At 35.7% G+C, this 21976-nt stretch overlaps 1 long non-coding RNA gene across 2 annotated transcripts; it reads right to left on the bottom strand.

Moving 5' to 3' along the window:
• Positions 1-8967: 8967 nt before the first annotated feature.
• Positions 8968-21705, bottom strand: LOC127976245 (uncharacterized). Of its 2 annotated transcripts, none has more exons than XR_008157757.1 (3): positions 21523-21705; positions 16350-16486; positions 8968-9600 (listed from the first exon to the last, which is right to left on the bottom strand). It is a non-coding gene; the product is annotated as an uncharacterized LOC127976245 (long non-coding RNA). The 2 variants fall into 2 exon arrangements; XR_008157758.1 differs by lacking the exon at positions 8968-9600 and adding an exon at positions 15221-15348.
• Between the last annotated feature and the right edge of the window lie 271 nt (positions 21706-21976).

The following is a 21976-nucleotide window of genomic DNA, read 5'->3' as shown; positions in this document are numbered from 1 at the left end:
TTCATAAAGCGAGGAGTGTACTATTAAAATGTGCATCTGCTAAATATATATATATAAAACAAGATGTTCGTCTCCTGGGTTTTTACTGGTTCGAGATGTTGGTGGTGGCCCAAAGGCAACTCCGGCGCAGCGAGGCTTGCGAGACACCCTCAAAGCATCTCAAGAGCCCTCAGCAGGAGAGCCGGAACAGCAGGATGGAAAAAGGTGGGGAGGATAACAGCCTCGGAATTATCTCAGGATGAAGGAACGAATGAATTGCCGCTGGAAGAGGACGAGATGTGATGAGCAACCTCATAAGAAAAACAGAAGCTTGTGTGTTGAGGCAGGAAGAACCCCAGAGCTCCTGGCCCAGTTATATTTAAACTGTAGCTCTGCAAACAGATGCTGTCAGGAGCTTTTTTGGACATTTGTAGCTAATGATTTACTGCTGTCTGGTTTGGATCTTAGAATTCAAGTACAGAGCGGTCTATTGGGAGAACTTCTGATGAGAAAAGCTATTCTGCTAAATCTAGATTACTCCATCTGTCCTATCACAATTAACAATGTGTCTCTAGTGTCACTTATGAACCAATGCCAGTGTAAAATCTTAATTAAGATGCTTCTATGACACTTTACCGGCAGGTTTTTCAATGCAGCGATATAACTGTATAAGTGCAAAAATGTGTCAAGTTGTCATTTCTGCTAATCGTCTCTCTCAGGTGCTTCGATATCATTTGCACATACATGCAATCAAATTTAGCACATAAAGGAATCGTTTCTCACATCTTTTGACATGCCAAGTTTAAATGTGAATGAAACTGGGGAGAGGGGATGATTATTAGTGAATAATGACATTCTGTTCCTCTTGACGCAAAGTTTATTAATTGCTTTAATGTCCCAGTCAAGCTTGATGGCCTTTGGTCACAAGTGAAAATTCTTCAAAACGTTTCATTTTGTGTTCTGCAAAAGACAGGATGTCATATAAGAATTGGAATAACATAAGGATACGGAAATGATAATGGAATAGAAATTTGATAAAAAATAAAATAAAATAAAATAAAAGCGAGGTTCAGACAAAAAGTGACCTAAAGAAGCGGAGGCCATATTCAAGATCATTTTGCTTCCTGCTTTCTCTCCAAGTCCATTAAGAAGGAGACCTGCCATAAATTGTGCAAGAAGGAAAAAGCCCTTTGAGAAAACTTGAAGCAGCATCTCTCTTGCTATCACTCCCATATATACAATTAGTATGAGCAATGAAAGAAAATCTTCATGAAACATTGATTGGAATCAAAGGTTATTGATTTTCTGCTGAGGCTACTGTACATGTGAGAGGAAAACGAGACAGAAAGCCATACCTGCCCTTTATAAAGACCAGCCAGGAAAAACAGATGGCAGAAACTAACAGGAAATGCCATATATGTGGTACAACAAAGCTGTTCAGTTTGTAATCCCAAAATCTGGAAGAGAATTCGCATTTTAAAACCATGTGCTCCCTCTGGAATTTCTAATGGGTTTTTAAAATAGTTGCTTTGGATTTTGGCATAAAATAAGTTACGTGGTGAACATTACTTGAAATGACTTTCATGTGTTGTTCTACAACATGAATTACAATCAGTAATATCTCAAATGTGAATTATGAAACCATTATTGCTGAGGGAACTGGGCAGAATTTATGGGCCGAATTGTTCCATAAATTGATGTCATGACTGAACCGCTTTATACAAGGAATAGAGAGCAAAGTTCTGCAAATGAAAGAGAAAATGTGGAAACGTTTCTGTTTTTACAATTTATTACTGGGTTTCTCAGATAAATCATTATGAAACACTGCGAGATTTCATTATTTACAACAGTATGAGAGTTTAACCAGTGCAGGTTTTGAGGTGGTCCACCGCTAGAGACATGGAAATCCAACTTTTTGTGTTACATGATGGATCTTTGAGTAAAGTTAAGCCAAAAGCTGACTGTGGGAGTTTAGTATTATTCAGTTTTCCGTTCAAGTATCCTGGCACTGATCTGACCGGAGCTTTTTGTTCTTAAGCTCATACTGGAAATTGTTCAAGAAATATATCCTAGAACATAAATTTACAAAGTTCAAAGACTCTTTTCTTAACTCTAGCAACAAACATGGGTTTTAATGCACTGAGAAATGAAACAGAAATTATTATTATTGGAAGGATTTTTGTCTGAACAGTACATTCAGAGAAAATTATGCCTTTTGCCTTTTAACTACGTATATGTGTATATACTCCAAGTTTATTGCAATGGATTTTGAGATATATACTTTATTTTCTTTTGGGAATAAATGATGGATTTCTTAAACCATTGTTTAATCGCTTGCTGCAATGTACAACAACAATTCTTTAAATGTGTGCTAGACCCATCTTAATTTTAGACATTAAGATAGGCCTAGCATGTTTCTGGTTTTTTATGTAAATTAGTTTATTTTGATATATTAAATCATTACCAAACTGCTGAGAATATTGTGATATATATATATATATATATATATATATATATATAATGTTTTTATTATATCACCCATCCCATTTTCAAAATGCAAAATAAAAGAGAAAGATATATTTCTATATAACATAATAGAAACATAAAAAATAAAAATAAAAATCACAGTGCATTAATATTACAGCATTTTAAAACCTTTCTGTCTTAACTTCATTTGAGACTAAGGCATGGGAAAACTTGAAGGTTCCATTATGACACAGATATTAATAAACAGAAAAGACGTCCATCATCTAATAGCTTTAGTCCTGGGAAAGTTAAAAGCATCTGATCATTTTCATTGCTAATATCTTTCAATTAAGCACAGAAATTCTCCATAGACCAATTTCAAAGGAGATGCATTTGCTAAAATATGAAACACCTCTGAGATGATGCTCTCGATGGAAGGCTGTTCGAATAATGAGAAGGTACAAAGAAAACAAGAGATTGCATTTATGCAACAAACTTTGGTGAACCATTTACATATACACTGTAAACTGTATACAGAAGTCAGCAAACTGAATGAATTCATCAGGAAAATCGTGTTTAATATGGTGGCGCTTTGCATAAATGCTGCTATTTTTAATGAACAGAAGTGATATTTTCCTACTGATCATGAATACACTACCACTGCACAGTAATTACAGTTAAATGCAGAGAAGGAAAGGTTGATTATCACAGCTAAAACTAATTTCCATGAAAGATGCAGTCTTGGAAAATTTTACAAATGGCAGGGAAAGAGGGAAAGAGAGAGAGAGAGAGTAAATTGCCCCTTCATTTCAGTAGACATGAACTACACAAATGCTCAGTTAATTAAACAAATAGGGTCTTATATCGTCTTTATAAAAATGATGCAAAACAGCCCGAACAATAGCATTAAAGTTATTAAGCTAAGCCTGTCGTTAAGCTAATTAACATGTAACCAATGGCATTTGTGCTGCAGCCCAGAGTTAGATGGGAAATTAATGCTCAGCACTGCTGGCATGATGGGTTTTTCCTCAGTCTAATCAAAAATTGATTTATGTTGTACCTCCTAATTTTAAGTTATACTGAAAAAAAGAGTAGTGTTTTTATTTGTTAGAAGAATCAATGGCGCTTATTAATCTGGCATGCGCCAAAAGGCACATTTCTTTTTATAAATGCATACAGATATTAGTTATAAGAAAAACTAAATTCACATTAAATGGAATCTATGGATATGTGGTATCATATAAATCTATTCAGTACCAAAGTCATTCCACCACAAATCGTGCACAAATGTTTGTAATAAAACAAAGAAAGATAAACAAATAAATCTGCCCTATACTGTAACCTATGAACAACAATGGGTGAAACAAAAGACCTTTAGCAGGTGCTGAAAATGAGAGAGAGAGAGAGAGAGTTGATGCCATATAAAGAGCTGGTTTCTATGGTAACAGTCTGGCTGTGGCTTTGGATGCTTGTAGGTAATGCATGTCAGAACTCATAAATAATATTAATACATTACAAACAATATATGCAGAACACTGCATGGTAAAGGTTTGGCAATTTTTACAAGTGCGGTAAATTTTGTTTCTAATATGTAGCGATAGAATTCAGGAACTATGACAAAAAAAGATCTGTGGCAGTGCCATTGAACTGTAATGGTACCACATGGAATACAATAGCACTGTCATATATATCTACCATGGTACTTATACAAAACCATTTTATAAACCATGTTACAAAAAAAAACAAAGCCAAACAAAACACACACACACACACACACAAAACAATAACAAAAAACGAACAAAACCTAAAACACACAGAAAAACACACACAAAGAATTGAAGTGAACCTTTTCTTGTGTCCATATTAAGGACAATCCCAGTCAATACATTTCATACAAGGTCATAAATTCAACCCTAAAAACACCTCTGAGATTTGAGCTCCGTGGCACACAATCATGGTTATAAAGCTGCACTGCTTCTCTAGAGTGCAACTACACCATACAGTTAAAAAATAATGCTCTTTCAGCTCTTCTGGGAGATACACACACTCGTTCTAAACCTGTGTGAGATCTCTGATCTGTCACATCATTTTTATCCCCATTAAGCTCTGTTTATTTCATTTCTGCTGATGTGATTCCCTTCAGACACCTGTAAGCACTGAGCAGAGTTACATCACTGTGTATCACCTCATGTCTCGTTCCCAGGATGTTCAACACAAACCTCACACTGAACTTCATGACACAAGGAGATTTTTACATGTAAAACAAAAGGTTTCCTTAATAATATAAATTTGGTTTAAAACATTTATAATTAGGCCTATTATTGTGCTTGCTACAGTACATAAAGCTACACTGAAATTCAGGGCAGAAAGGGTTAAACCTTTTTCTGGATTGATAAATTGAGAAATTAATTCAGAACATGCACAGGAAAGAACAGAAAGAGGAAATTGCCATATTACAGGACAAAACCAGTCTTTAACAAAGAAAATTACATGACTTATGGTTCAAATTAGTTTGATGGAGAAATTACATGCTGCGGTTGTATGAGCAACTGGCATAAAAAACGGAATGCACCAATTATGATAAAGTTGCATATAATTATGAATATGCACAAACCTGTCTGGCAAAGTCAATAATAACTGAATCGTTGTACAGTATGTGACGTAACAGTTACAGTACAGCATCCAACATTTTGTGATGATATATATATATATATATATATATATATATATATAAATTATTGATAGAGACAACAGTTAGAACGATAGACAGACAGACAGAGATACAGACAGACAGACAGACAGAGAGATAGATAGACAGATAGATAGATAGATAGATAGATAGATAGATAGATAGATAGATAGATAGATAGATAGATAGATAGATAGATAGATAGATAGATAGTCTGAAGCCTTTACAGAGAGACATACATATGATTAAAAATAGTGTTGCCCTCCAAAGTTACATGAACTCATTTGCATCAAATACATGAGTGTGTGAGGTTTTCACGGTCTGTGTCAGTGGGGTTAAAGCTGTGTGCGGGGCTAGATGTGACAGAAACAACAGGCCAGTGTTCAGCTTCTCCTCAGACACACAGCTGGCATCTGTCACTGCGCTATGGGCACTGCAGACAGTTCACTGACGCAAGCAAACACACACACACACACACGAGACATGGGAAAAGACAATCTGAAGATAAACACTTCACACACACACGCACATAAACAAACACTGAGTACTTCATTACGGAAGAACCAGGCTGGAGGATATTTAAAAATAAAAGCCTGATCGGACATCCCGCTCAAAATCAAATCCCCAAAATGGAATATTGCCAGAACTAAATCTTTAAACAGATGAAATTAATCTTGTCCTGCAGTTTCACTCTATGCAGTAACTGCTGTTCCTATTGTATTATTTTCTATGCTGTGCTGTCTACTGTGGGAACAACTGAAACAGCAGTTAGTTAAGAAAGATAATAAATAATTCACATACACAAGAACAATGAGGAGAAAAAGAAACAGAAAACAAGTGAGAGGTGATGTTGACAAGATGAAGTGTCACTTTTTTAAAATATGAATGTATTGCAGCTTTATACTACCCTACAGATGGATTGAGAGACAGATGGACAGTTAACTGTGGCCGATTAACAATAAATGGCTAATAATACAATTCTGAACTGTAAATAAAACAAAATACACTAATTAAAAATGCTAAAAGTGGCATCACAACATTTTAATGTATAGTATGATAGATGGATATGCAATCTGAGATTTTCTAAAGACTACATTTAAAATTGTTACTGAAGTATTAAATATGTTATTAAAGATTTACTTTAAGTGAATATTAGACCTACACATAAAAACAGGAAAATTGAGCCTTAATAATTAATTCCAAATATTTTTCCAGTACCCCAAAATAAAATAAAATAAAATGTAACAGAAGTATAATGTATAAATAAAAAAATATCTTATGCACACCAAGGTAAAAAAAAAGAGAAAAGAATAAAAATAAGATCTAAAATACAGAGAAACCAGTAACACTTTGAAATATTATTCTTATTTAAATTGTTTTCTGTTTTAATATATTTTGTAATGCAAAGCTGAATTTTCAGCATCGTTATTCTAGTCATCAGTGTCACATGATTCTTCAGAAATCATTCCAATATGCTGATTTGCCGCTTAAGAAACAGTTCTCATTATTGCCAATGTTAAAAAAACTGGTGCATTTTTGTGGAAGCCAAGGTAATTATTTAATCAGGATTTAAAATGAAAACCTATTGCAACATTATAAATGACTTTACTGTTACTTTTGATGAATTTAATACATCCATGTTGAATAAAAGTATTTTTTATCTTACTTACTCCAAACCTTTGACCGATGGATGGATGGATAGATAGATAGATAGTATATAGACAGACAGTCTAAAACACAAAGCAGAACAAAAATGCAACAATAACTGAGCACTATTACTCTCGCTGAGACCAGCTCTGAACATTCCCATTACACACTGTATACACACATACTCTATCTTCAGATGCTCTAAATTAAGAGGAAATGCTGTATAAAGCAACAGCTACACAGTCATTAAATACACACTCCGCTCTCACTTCAGCACATTACAGTAATGGCTCGTTACAAAGGAAAAACGTCAAAAGATAATTAATTACAAACTCAGAATGCTGCCAAAAAAGCTCAACTCCCTCTGCCCAAAGCGTCAAAATCAAGCAAACAAAGCAAGGCGACCATAAATCACTAATTATCTTATTACGTGTAGAGGCGAGGGTGAGAGAGAAGCAAACGTGCTGTGAAACAGCTACGCAGAGACGAAAACACTGTAGGGGTCCGAACAGACGAGGTGTGTGTGAGAAACTGTTTAGGATGATGGGAAGAGATACTGTACTCTAGAGAGACTTGTGTCATTGCAAGGACAAGAGATATTAAAAGGCCTGAGTACAGTATGGAGATATAATTTCAATGAAAATATCACTTGATCTAGAGCAAGATGGCAGGCAGGAAAATGTACAATAAGCTTGTGTGTGCGTATGATCGATCGGTCATGACTATGAACTTTAATTGAGATCCTGTATAGTGTCTGGCAATCTCAGCGGATACAAGAGACAATCAACACTTAAAGTGAAGATTAAATGAAATGTTACCAGGGCCCTTAGAGAGAACACATGGGAAATTAAAACGGATTAATCTACTTGCCTTTACATTTGAAATAAGATTTTTCTTAAAGGGACAGTTCACCCAAAAACTGAAAATCTGTCATCATTTACTCCCCCTCATGTCGTTACAAACCCTTTTGACTTTCTATAGCCTGTGACATAAAAAAGCAAAATTTAGTGGAAAGTATCAAGGTAAATTGGTGGACTAAAAACCAATGCACATCTATCAGATCACTTCCAAAACTCATAATGGTGTCCAGATGTTGAACAGATTGAGAGAGCATGCCCTGAATACCACGAAGGAAACACCAGTCACCTTAGAGTGGCAATCCAGTACAGCAGAGAGGACAGCCCATCCATTAGTGTTTGCTTTGCTTTGAGCAGCACACGGCATACATTCATCAATACTCTCCCTGTGCACTCCAGGACAAAACTGCTGTCCTTCCATCTATGATAGTCCTTAGATCTTAGATCCTACATCTATGATAGTCAAACATCAGTTTACAAAACATCACTTTACAACAAGGTTCAGTTCTGAAACATGAGTTAATGCATTTATCATGAACAACCATTTTTTACAGCACTTTTTAAATCATGAATATTCATTCATACAGTACCATTTACAAATTTGGGTTCAATAAGGTATTGGTTTTAAAGAATTTAATACTTTTGAGCAAGGATGCTTTTGATCAAAAGTGACTGTGAATACATGTATAATGCTACAAAAGAGCACAATTTCAAATTAATTGTTTATTTGAACTTTCTGTTTGAGCAAAAAATCCTAAAAATTAAATGCAAATATTAAGCAGCACTAATAAGAAATTTTTTTGTTGCATTGAAGACTGGAGTAATGGCTACTATAAATTCAGCTTTGCATTACAGGAATAAATTATATTCTAAAATATATTACAATGGAAAACAGTTATTTTAAATTGTAATAATATTTAACAATATTATTGTTTCTATTGTTTTTGATAAAATAAAAGCCACCTTGGTGAGCATATGAAAAATACTGCTTTTGAAATTTTTGAACGTGTGTAAATATATTGTTCATTGTTATTATGTCCATTCAAAATGCATTAATGTATTGAAATTCTAAAAAAAATTGTTACTTTAACATAAAACAATACAATTTGGTAAACAATTGTTCATTGCATTAATTACCTGCATCAACTAATGTTGTATTGTAAAGAGTTACAAAAACATCTACGTTGTGACTTACATCTTGGCAGCTTATTTAAATCTTGCCCAAACATTCACTTTGTTATTCAGAGAACAGACAAGTTGGAAAACAAAAATAAACAAAAAACTGAAAAGGACTTTAAAAACATGAAATAGAATTTTGCAAACCTTTAATTGCCGTAATATGACAAACCTCCATGTGTTTTCAAGCCACTGCCAATGTTTAGACACCAGGGTGAAAGATACAGTAAATAAACTACAACGTAATAATAATAGTAGCAGTATTAGTTGATAAGACGTATGCTATTTACGTTTTTATTTTCTATAATAGTCATTTAAAATGCACTGCAAAATCCTGAATAAAAACAGAAATAAATTATATGAGTTAAATGCAAGTCCAACTGCTACTTGAAGTTAATCTAGCAAATTGAATAATCTCGAAACATTGTTCCCAATAAATAAGCCTATCATGTGTATCTAAAAAACACAAGGCATTTATATGGCAAGGTAAGCTAGCCATAGCAACAAAAATTCATGCACAATAAGACCTGGCACATTTATTCAGAAAGTAAATTCTGAATTCATGTTGCCTTGAAGCCTTGTGCACCAATCCCAGGAGTCTCGGAAGCCTGTCTTGCACATGAATTACTGTTTGTCTCTCTCCCATTTCTATCTTTCCCTGCAGTGGGAAGGAGGTGATTGTCGGAGATGCAGCACAATGCCTCTGTGGTGTGTATTGCAGGGTTACGGTCTGGTCAGGATGAGGAATTGAGTAGGCGTTTCTGAGAGGTGATGCAGCTGTAGAGTCTGTAGAGTGTGTCTGCTGCAGGAGGACACAATTAAACTCTGTCATAGCTCAATATCTGCTGCTTATTGCTCCATATCAGCAGGATACAGCAGCTGATTCAGTGCATGGTGAGGAAGAAAGCTGTAAATGTAATTCAGACTGACTTTGAGTACATTAAAGAAAGATACTTTTGGATATGATTGTCGATCTTCGCCCTTTCGTTAATGTGATACGGTATTGTTGATGTAAACAAAATTCCACCAATATGCATGGCAATTAAAATTGATGCACTTGGCCACAATTTGTTGATGGTAAATATATGCAATAAATGACTTTAACCACAATCTGAGATTAAATATCAGGAACAGTTGGAGTGATTTTGAAAATCCCATATAAAAATGTGTTTGGAATTACCAGGCGTGTGTCAGCCTCCTTAGAAGGCACTGATGCACACGCACACAGTGCTCAGAATAGTAATGGGCCATTTTACTGGCTCTCCTTCCAGTAACCCACATCCTCCTCTAGACTGAAGCCCATCACACACATGCACACGTTTGTTTTTCTGTCATGATGTGGCTGGATCTTCCATTGAATTCTATTGTTTTTTTCCGAGCTAATGCTATTTTCTAGCCCCTAAACCTACTGTTAACCTTAAAGGAATGAATGACCCAAAAATAAAAAATTAATTGCTGAAAAGGTACTCACCCTCAGGCCTTCCAATATGTAATTTTTTTTTTTTTCCAGAACAGATTTTGAGAAATGTTTAATTTACATTTTATTTTTTTATTTTGTCTGAATCAGGGGAGAAATATGCACAGATCAAGCATCTCATTCTGATGGCACCCATTCACTGCAAATAATCCATTTGTGAACAACTGATGTAATGCTACAATTCTCCAAACCTCTGATGAAGAAACAAACTCCTGGATGGACTGAGAGGGAGTATATTTTTATTTTTGGATGAACTACTCCTTTAACACAAACCTTTTAGCATTTATACATTTCATTAAGGCATCATTTAGTATGTCTGTTCAGCCGTTTTCCTCATGGGCACTGTTGGCTGGTCCCAATTAAGCTAATTTCAGGTTTTACTATCCTTGTGGCTCCCACAAACACAAAATCTCAATTAACAGGTACAGTTACACTCCAATGGACAATTCCTTAACAAACACTTGCAAAGAATTTGCATATGAAGACTAAACACATCCAAATGCCAACATGTACACTTTACATGCAAGAAAAGGAGGCTTTTACATTACACCCTCAGTGTGCCAGCAATAGCCAGATGACACAAAGACATTCAAGGCCAAGAGTTCCAACATACAAAACAAACAGTATATTCAATTGTTTATGTACAAACTGTATAATATATATATATATATATATATATATATATATATATATATATATATTCACACACACTGTAGATATTTTAGAGCATGCTGCCCCCTGTTGGCGCAGTCTGTCTGTGAGATTCACAATTGATTTCAATGTGATTCAAAGAAGTCAGTTATATGTGGTTGCAGGTTCTTCTTGTCATTGTTATTCTTTATAGAGTTTTGAGTTGAATGTCTGATTCTTTGAAGATTTAAAAGTTTCTTAGAAACTTTAAGTATCTTCTGCTCATCAAGGCTACAGAAACCATACAATCCTTCAGAAATCATTGAAATATGCTGATTTACTGCTCAAGAAATATTTGTATCATCATCAGTGTTGAAAACAGTTGTGCTGCTTAATAATTTTGTGGAAGCTGTGATGCGTTTTTCAAGATTCTTTGATGAATAAAGGTGAAAATTTGAAATGGAAAACTTCTGCGAGATCACTTTTGATCAATGTAATGAATCCTTGCAGAATAAAAGTATTAATTTCTTTCAAAAACTTTGAGGGACAGATGGATGGATGAATGGGAGGAGGGAGGCTTTCTTAGCTGTACTTATGATGCAGACAATTAAAATGTTTAAAGAAATATATCTTCCCAAGTATACAAGACTTGTTGAAGGTTTATTCTATGGCAAAACAATCAAGAAAGCAATAGCAGAAGTGAGTTTTGGGTGACCACAGAAACAGCTTTAAATCTCTTAATATTGTCTGAGGTTGGAACGCAAAATGACCTTAATGTTCCAAGCAATACAATGACTAAACTTTCAGGACAGCCATGGTTTAGTCTTAGTCTCCAGACTCAGAGTTGTATATAAAACATCTGTCATGTTATGATAAAGTTTGCCAGGTTTTTGTCTTTATGTTCTGCAAGATTAATCTAACAGGAGATAAAATGATCAGATACAAACTAAATGAGAGGCAGATGGATTTTCATCATGACTTCAGTCATTTGTCCAACAGTGGATCTTAAAGCTAAGGTGCCTGAAGTGAAATCACAGTCAGACTGACAGAGAATAATCAGACATTACCCTGAGGTCACTTGGGTCATTGGTGGGTGCTATGAAAAAGCAGTGGAAGATGAGAGAAACACAGTAACGATGGGGTTCTCTTATTAAGTTCCAGGGCCAGACCACCCAGAGGCCTGTCAGTGTGACCTCTGACCTCTGCTCCTTTAATGTCAGAACTGAAACATATGTTCAGTGACAGCATCTGACTCTGCACAGCTCTGATAGAGGAGAGATGTCATCTAACAAATCATCTTTCCTTTACTCTTGATCCATATATGACTCTCGGGGTGAAACTGGGGGGAAAAGGTGAAGATTTTTTGCAAATCTGCTGACATGAGCACTGGAGCTGCTGGGAAGGATGATGAATAAAGCATGACTCAGTCCAGTTTAATGGCCAAATCTCATCTAAGCTAGTATGAGCACAGTTCGGTGTTAAATACTGAGAGATGGACAAGAAAGGAAAGGAAAGGAAACTGCTAATACTTTTCAGATATGTTCCTTGTCTATAATATATAAAGCAACAATAGGCCTACAAAATATACACAAAAGTTGTTACATATTTAATTTATTTTTATAAATTGCCACTGATAAAATGCACAGTGTTTGTCTGCAAGTACACGTAGTGTTTTGCACAATTTTTTTATTAAAAGCTTTAGAAACATTTGTTTTGGAATCAAACAAAATTGGTCTTTGATTCACTAAAAAGAATTGGTCATTTGTTCAGGAGACGGATTACACGTTTAACTGTATGTTTCTGATTACCTTAAAAGAACCAGTTAATGAGAGTGTATGTTTACTGTATGTTTTTGATTCATTAAAAACAACCGGTTCATAGGAGTCATTTCTTCAGATATCAGACTACACGTTTCATTATATGTTTTTGATTCCCTAAGAAGAACCTCTTCATAAGAGTCATCTGTTCAGAAGTCGTACTACAAATGTTGTACTGTATGTTTTTAATTATCTAAAAAGAAGTGGCTCATATGAGACAATTGTTCTGGAGTCGTTCTACAAGATTTACAGTATTTTCTGATTAACTAAAAATAACCAGTTTATAAGTCATCTGTAAAGGAGTTGGACTACACATTTTATTGTGTTTTTGATTCACTAAAAATAACCGGTTCATAAGAGTCATTTGTTAGGTGTTTGATTCACTAAAACGAACTGTCTCCAGTCATTCATTCAGAGATCACACAACACACACGTTATACAGCACATTTACAATGAATAATGCAAAAAGAATAGCTTTATTATGTTTACTCTAATTCTAAGGCACTACTAAATTATTCAACCCTCTTAAATTCATGGTCTTTTGGTTACCGCTTTACTAAAAATGCATGTTTCAAATATCGCAATCAAGAAGCCAATACAATGAAAAGAGAACGCCTTAATGAATAGAGGCTTTATAGAATTTATGTGGTATTATATACACAGGCTTTATACAGTTGCTTCTAGTCGGCTAGTCTTGGTCACAAACAACTAATATTTAAATTGGATGGTGCTCTTTCAGGTCAAGGAGCTGTTTGTCTGCTGGTGATGTCATGAAGAGCTCCTCCATTATGTATTAATACAGCACTGATAAATGCTGCCTCATTTGGGTCTGTCATGCACAGATGGACTTCTGCTTTCCTTTGATTTGGTACCTCAGATAACTCACCTGGGCACATCAGATCATTATAAAATACAGACAAATAAAACAAAAAAAGAGGACATATAAAATACTAATGCTGCTTAATACAACAGCTGTGAATGACGGAAAAACAAGGTAAAGCAGAGTAGCAGATGATATCACATCTGCTGTCAAAGAAAACTAGATCTTATATAGAACGTATGTAAAACTACATGCCAGGGTTTAATACTTATGGTTTTGTTCAAATCCCTAACCCTAATGAGCAAGCATCAATAACAAGAAAACAAAACCGTGATAAATAGGATGGTAGTTAGTTCTCATTATAAAGCTGTTAACAGATTGCTGTGACTCAAATCACTTTCTTCTGGAATACTGAAAACCCATCAGCTCAGTTAATCAGAACTGTTCAGTCTGACTATAAAGGCTCTCTTTTGAGTTCATAACACACATATGCAAAAATGAACAGAACCGAATACTGTATACACTAAAGCTCTGGACAATAACATTAGCATTCTCTGAAACTTTAATCAGAGCTGCAGATTCACCATCACTTCAGTTCTGCAATGTGAATGGCATGAATGAACATCCCTCCGGATCTGGACTTGAATCTAAATTCACATGTTCTGACACATCCCTCACTCAGTTTGATTACTGTAATTGGAGATTTTACCTCCTACCTACTTTAGTTCTTGGGTAATTCCTGCTTAATATGAATAAATAAATAAATTACGCTGCCAACAAACATCTCAAATACCCTTGAGGAGCTTCCACTGCATGTAAGGGATGAATTTTGATTATTATAAGAGAATTAGTTTCAGCAATTAGTTTCAGCAAATGGCACAGAATATCGGTCTGATTTGAAATGGAAATCATTTTTGGACCACGGCTGCTTGTTTTCACGCTGGTTAATTGATTCGGTGATGGGCAGGGTGTTGGTTTAACATGGCTGAACATGTTTGTAATGCTAAAGACGAAGCTGGGACAAGAGTAAACTCTCACGAGCTGAGTTAATGCAGAACAGGGAGATATATCAGCCGTCAGGGTCAAAAGCAGCGCACTTCTTCCAGTTTGCACATTTGTTTTCCACCCACACCTAAAAATAAATATTCATCCAGGAGTTAACTGAATCACATTAATGAAGCGTAGAAGAATGAAAGAAAGTTAGAGAGAGAGAAAGTTAAGACAGAAGGCCAGATTCCTCCTCAGATAAAAAAAAAGAAAATCCATTGTAAGAGTAGGTAATGTTTGCAAATCATTCAACAAAAACAATAAATACATCAACACATACATACATTTTATATAGCTATATACGGACCAATATACACGTGTGTGTGTGTATGTATATATATATATATATATATATATATATACAAAACACCTTGTATATATAGATTTACGTTTAACAAAACAAAAGAGCAATGAAATGCAAGTGCAATAACAAGACTCAAGTTAAACGCAGTACAACTAGCAAGGTTTTGTTTTTATAACTGTATAATAAATAAGACAAATTGAATAGAATAGAAAAATATTAGAGAAGCTAGTGTTAGTTTTAAAATTGTATATATATATATATATACACACACACACAAGACTGTTCTAATGAAACAGTAAAGTTTAGCAGTCATTCAAAGTCATCTTTACTGACTGTGGTGTTTTCTTGAGGTGTGCTATGTGGAGCAGTCGGTTCAGGTCATGTATCTGGGTCAGACCCGTATCAGCCTGCTGCCGCCCGCAGGTCTACATGACATAATCTAGAGCAGAGATGCTGAGAATAATGATTACTGAATAAGAGAGAGATTCACATTATGGCAGCACGATTTATATGCGAGTCCTGGTGCACTTCCTCTCCATCACATGTTTCTTTACCCCTATACATCTGACAGAAAAGTCAAGTGCAAAGCGACACACTGGCCCCAAAAGAGTATTTCTAAATCATTCATTTTTGACAATATTTTAACAAAATCTGCAACAACAAATAAAACAACAACTTGCAAATCAAGGTCAACAAATGCAAAAGCGTCTTTATTCGAGCATCTTTGCATGTTTTACTTGCCCCACGGTGGTGTTTAGTGTTGAATCAGAAATGCTTATCAAATCCACATTTGGGTCTTTGATGCTTTATAAGAGAAAGATGGCTGCTGGCTGTCTCTCATATAAAACAGGTGTTTGTGTTCACATGCAACAGGCATTTGTTTGTTACAGGCCAGATGCGCAACCCCTTCTGTGTTTACATGCGATCCTAAAGAGAAGATGACCGTGTTCACTCCGAAACGCATCTTTCACTCAACGTGTTCACAATTACAGCACGGAGTGACGGGCGGTAAACAAGCAAATAAAACCTACCCTCACAGATCCAATCCAAACACACCATCTCACACATCTGTAAATAAACTAGTACATTAGCAGGCACCTCAGGGACCTTATGGGAACGGCCACTTAAGATGTGAATCGTCAGGAATGTCGTGATTCTGGATGTGATCCTACTTAATGATTCCACTGAACTGAATCTATTTTGACTATTTCCTGGAAGTTAAAATTAAATTCAACCTTGAACAAGAAATGACTTCATTTAGAATCCATGAACAACGTGTTCGCTGTTATGAGGATAAAAGACAAAAAATAGCAGCATGGGTTCACAGCAGGTGATTTGAGGATGGGAAGCGCGGCATGCTGACACCATTCATAACGCTGCGTGAGATCCGAGAGCGCGACCCCTGCTGACTGCCACAGATGACAACGAAAGGACACTTACTCTGGCGAGGAGGCTGATGGGGTCCAGGCCAGGCGGAAACAGAGACAAATCGTGGTTCTCCTCACTGAGATAAACCTGTAGCGTCGTGCTGAGATGCCTCAGGCCTTCTTTCTTCTCCTCGTTCATGTATGCAAGACCTGCACACACAGAACGCAGAGCTTTAATATTCAACAACAGCGACATATGAAAGCAGAAATATTTTTCAAAAAAATATTAAACTAAACTAGTGTTATAATGATATAGTATTACCATAGTATACATGAGCAAAATTATGGTAGGGGTGCTCCGATCGTTATGCGCATCTCATCAGTAAAGCCAGTTTTCTAATTAGCGGTTAATTCCATCAGGTGCGTGATTTCACATAGAGCAGCTGTTACTACACAGAGCTGTTGTTAATAGAGAAGATGCGCCAATCCACTTCATTTTCAACGTTTTTTGGCGCATCTTCTCAGTTAACAACGGCTTTGTGTAGTAACAGCTGCTCTATGTGAAATCACACACCTGATGGAATTAATCGCTAATTAGAAAACCGGCTTTACTGACGAGATGCGCATTAACGATCGGCCGATCATGATCGGAGCACCCCTAAATTATGGTATAAACATAATATAAAAATAATACAAACAAGGTTCTATTACACATTTAAAAACATTTTACCATGGTACACACATATACATACATATATATATATATATGTGTGTGTGTGTGTGATTTCTACACAACACTGTATTAACATAGTAAATGTACAAAAAGGTATGAAATCATTGTTGTCATTGTTAATTAAATCAAACTGTTAAAAATCTTTTAATTACTGAAATAAAGCAGTTTAAGCTCAAGCAAAATTGCTATAACTGAATTAATTTGGAAGCTAAATAGAAATAGAAACGTAAAAACTATGAAAGCTCATACAAATATTAAAATGTTAACTAAAAATTTAAATGAAAACTCAAAGTAAATAAAAGCTAATTCTATAATGGAACTATAATGGAACATTTATAATTTTCTTCTCCATATTTTATTACCATATTGGTTCTTTTATTTTTATTTTTACAGTTTTATTTCATTTTATTACCTTAAATTATATGCATATCTGTACTTTCTGCAACTAAAGTTTCACCTAGAAAACGTGGGTATTTTAAGATTATTAGTTTCAATGAAAATGTATCATCCTAGTAGCTGTTCATAAATAACACTGGGAATAGAAAAAAACAAAACAAAAACAGAAAGAAACCTAATTTACCTGAAAAAAGTTCACATACTATGTTATCGGTGACAATGGCATATAAAACACTGAGCTGAACGAACACAAGCAGTGAAAAAGACTAATGATGATCAAGGATGATGAAGCTCATAAGAGCCGAAAGCGCACGATAAGAAACCAGAGGAGGATAAAAGGCTTTTGTGTGTGTTTGTTTTCACCTGTTACTGTGTGTTTAGCCGATGAAGATATATCAAAAACCATTTTTGCTTGTCTTTCTGGCTATACCAGTAAAATGGATTTCCAATTAGTGTGTATTTGGAAAAAAAAGAGGCCTGGCTGTAGCATGATAGTGTGTCTTTGGAAGAATGTGTGATTTATGTCAGCTTTGTCAAACATATGGGCTTTTTCATTAACCCTCCTGCTCTGATTAATTTCCTCCAAACGCACCATCAACGAAGTTCAGTGTGTTCACTGCTCCAGCGGCAGATAGAGCGAACACTTGACCCGTGGCTACAGCTCACGGCTCGTATCTCTCGCTCTCACACACACACACATTCACCGTCATAAACACAGACACACACAGTAGTAAAACTCTGCAGATTCAATACATAAATCTGGAACGTCTTCCCCGAGTGTCTCTTCTATCTTTACAAAACGATAATCACAATTTATTTTCATAGATAGATTGTCAATTACAAAAATTCAAAAAGTAGCAGGCACTAAATGAGAGGCGGTGGGCTCTGAAACCTCTCCTGAGAAGAAAATAACAGGCTGGATAGCAGACGGATCTACACACTTCCCACTTCTCAGGAGCACGAGAGGTTGAACGTGTGTGGAATTATGAGGCTCAAGCAGGTGTTGCTCTCCTTAAAGGGATCGTTCACCCCAAATTAAAGATTTGTGACCATTTTCCCATTTTTATGTTGTTCCAAACCCTTCTGTGGAACGAAAAATACGTTTTACAATATACTTCAATATCCTGGTAGTAAAAAGTTTTTATACGATTTGTGCAATACATACATGTTTTGCTTTATGAGATTAAATGTAAAGGAGTTATAAAAATGTTTGTCTTTGAAATAGGTCTCATATCTGATTTGCACTTGCTTTTAATAGAAAAAAGCAGCATTGAGATGTTTAGCCAGGTTTGATGTGATTAGCTGGGATTCCATACATGAATTTTTATGCATATTTTAGCATAGCAGATAAAAATATGCAAATAGAATTTCCAAAAAGAGCATAACACTACATGTACACACTTGAGGTGGAACTGTATTTTTATCAAATGAATGCACCCTTGTAAAGCATTACAGACAGTGGCGGCTCCAGACAATTTTGATTGGGGGGAGGCAATGGGGGGTCCTGGTCATTTCAAGGGGGATCTTATGAAAACCAACAAAAAATACACTGGACATGGCTAATAACTGCATATTACTGCTACTAAACAACAAAAACAACACAGAATATCAACTACTTTGTTTTTAATGAATTAATCAATTGCAGTTTGCAAACAATATGCTCAAACTTTTGGGTCAATTTACTATTTCAGCATTTAATCTGTTATTTTAACCATCACTACTACTCTCGCACCTAATCAATAAGTCCACCTTAAATATTGATACAAAACATTAAAAAACTGATACACTGGAATATAGTGATTAATATTATTATTACTGTTGTAGTTGTCTAATATTGAACACCTTTGCAACGTAAACAAATGACAGGCTACATTTGTTATTCATATCCTTCACACTGCGCTTTGATATCAGGTATATTACGTATTTTTTATTGACATTGATACATTTACATATATTTCCAGAGATATATTATTGAGTTTACAGGCTAAAGTGGTGTTGCTGGTATACTGTTGCTATTGTAGAAGAAAAAAAAATATTTGCGTCACATTTAAAATATAAAAATATTTTAATTTATTTCTGAATTGCTTTTATTTTTATAATGGTAATTCAGAGAATGAGAAAATCTGAATAAGCCTTAGCAGTGTTGTGATAATTATTTTTAAGGCACTCTACGTGTTAAAAAAAATATATAAGTACTTTAATATAATAATAGTTTAAAGGGGGGGTGAAATGCTATTTCATGCATACTGAGTTTTTTACACTGTTAAAGAGTTGGATTCCCATGTTAAACATGGACAAAGTTTCAAAAATTAAGTTGTATGTTTGAAGGAGTATTTCTGTTCCAAAAATATTACTTCCGGTTTGTCACAAGTTTCGGAAAGTTTTTTTCGAGTATGGCTCTGTGTGACGTTAGATGGAGCGGAATTTCCTTATATGGGTCCTAAGTGGCTCCAGTATAGCAGAGCACTGAGAGAGGCTGAGCACAGCCTGATCAGAGCGAGAGCGTCGCGAAAAGTCACAAAAGAAGTGTGTTTTTGGCAAGGGGCAAGGAACTCGACCGGAAGTTGAAGTCGGGTGGGGGCTGCCATCTTTTAGCAGAACTTCACTTGCGTTAGCATTCCCATTGACTCCCATTCATTTTGGCGTCACTTTGACAGCGAATAACTTTACATCTGAGGCGTTTAAAGACTCTGTTTGTCCATTATTTATTTCTAAAGATACACGACAATGTATAAAGGGCTCCATTACCTTCTATGTTACATTATGGCCCCGTATAAACAGTTTTTGTAAAAAATAGGCTAACGATTGCATCATAACCACTCGGCTCTCTGTCGCATTACCGTACAGACAGGTGGAGAAGCTCGCAGGCAATTAACTTAATATAGCGTACTGGCGTTACATTTTAAAATACTATACAAAATAATTAATCAGAATACTTACTCCTGCTCACTCACGACAAAGAACTCCCCGCTCAAGCTCGCCGTCTCTGCAAGTTTAACGATGGCAGTTTGCACGCACAGCCACTTAGAAGATTTACATCTGTCAGACAGGTTGCTGACGTCGTCAAGCTTCGTTTGAGTCTGCGCGTCAGAAACGGAAGTGCTAAAAAACGCTAAAACTGGGCTTCATTTGTCTCAATTGAGTTCCAATGGGGTCGCTGTGTCCATTTCTTTTACTGTCTATGGTTTTTGGTTGCCAGGGCAAGACAACCATGCACAGATTACCAAAAGAGAAACAGCATTAAGGGACCAGTGGATGGAGTTTATTTTTACAGAGCATCAATGGAGTTGTGCAAGTGTTTTTGTTTGTTCCCTGCATTTCGGATTGCACATTGTTTATTTCTTAAGGATAATTCAGTCCCAACGGAAAAGGGTCACGATTGTGTGTTGGAACCACATGCGGTGAGTAAAACTGCTTCAAATATCTCTGTGTTGTTAACTTAGCTATCAGCATGTAAGCACATCAAGTAAACAACATGCGATGTTGTCATCAAACTGCACTTTCCACATGAACAGCTTAAAAAAATAAAAAATAAATAAAAGACGACATAAAGTGGAACTTAGTCATTTTCCAAAACCGCTAAGCAAATATATACAGTTTCAGTACATACCACATAGAGACGCCTTTGCTGATGCTGCTCTTGTTAAATTTCAGCCTCTGGATCTGTGTCACAGCTTCCACATGCTCTCAACTCAAAAGCCTACTGGCTCTCGTGATTCTTTAGCTCCGCCCACACGTCACGCCTCTAGGCGCTCGTGTTTTTCCGGGAAAAATCGGTACAGACTATCTTTCTCTTATAAATATAATAAAAATAAAGACTTTTTGGAGTTATGAAGGATGCAGTACTACTCTATAGGTACTCAAGATTAACAGGATATTGAGTGAAAACGAGCATTTCACCCCCCCTTTAATCAAATAACATAAAAAAGACCAGACCCTTTGATGCCTCTGAAACTTTTCTTCCTCAAACAGCACGCTAGCGTTACTTTTACACTACAGGCTACACACAGCAATATAAACAACACATCTGCATGTTCTCACAACACATCGTTCTTGTAAAATAATAATAAGTAAATAAACATCAAAATCACTTCGCTGAGAATGAAACACCACTTACCAGCTGCCACGGTGTTGAAAACAACCTCTAGCAATTAAAAAATGCACGTGTGAAGTGAGGAATCGTTGTCAGGTGAAAGGTCATCATGTTGGTCATTTTATTTACGGTTAAATTATTATTAATAAATTGTACTAGTATTATGATTGGGCGTGGGCAGGCATTCACAAAAGGGAATGTTATTACAAAAAAAAAACTCGAGGAAATTTTGCTTTGACAAGAGGGCACTTAAAGGGTTAGTTCACCCAGATAGCAAAATTATGTAATTAATAACTTACCCTCATGTTGTTTCAAACCCGTAACTTTGGAACACAGTTTAAGATATTTTAGATTTAGTCCGAGAGCTCTCAGTCCCTCCATTGAAGCTGTGTGTACGGTCTACTGTCCATGTCCAGAAAGGTAAGAAAAACGTAGTCCATGTGACATCAGAGGGTCAGTTAGAATTTTTTGAAGCATC

Source organism: Carassius gibelio, chromosome B17 (assembly GCF_023724105.1).
Source record: "Carassius gibelio isolate Cgi1373 ecotype wild population from Czech Republic chromosome B17, carGib1.2-hapl.c, whole genome shotgun sequence".
NCBI lineage: Eukaryota > Metazoa > Chordata > Actinopteri > Cypriniformes > Cyprinidae > Carassius > Carassius gibelio.
The sequence above is the reverse complement of the archived record's forward strand: the minus strand, read 5'-3'. Positions and strand labels throughout refer to the sequence as shown.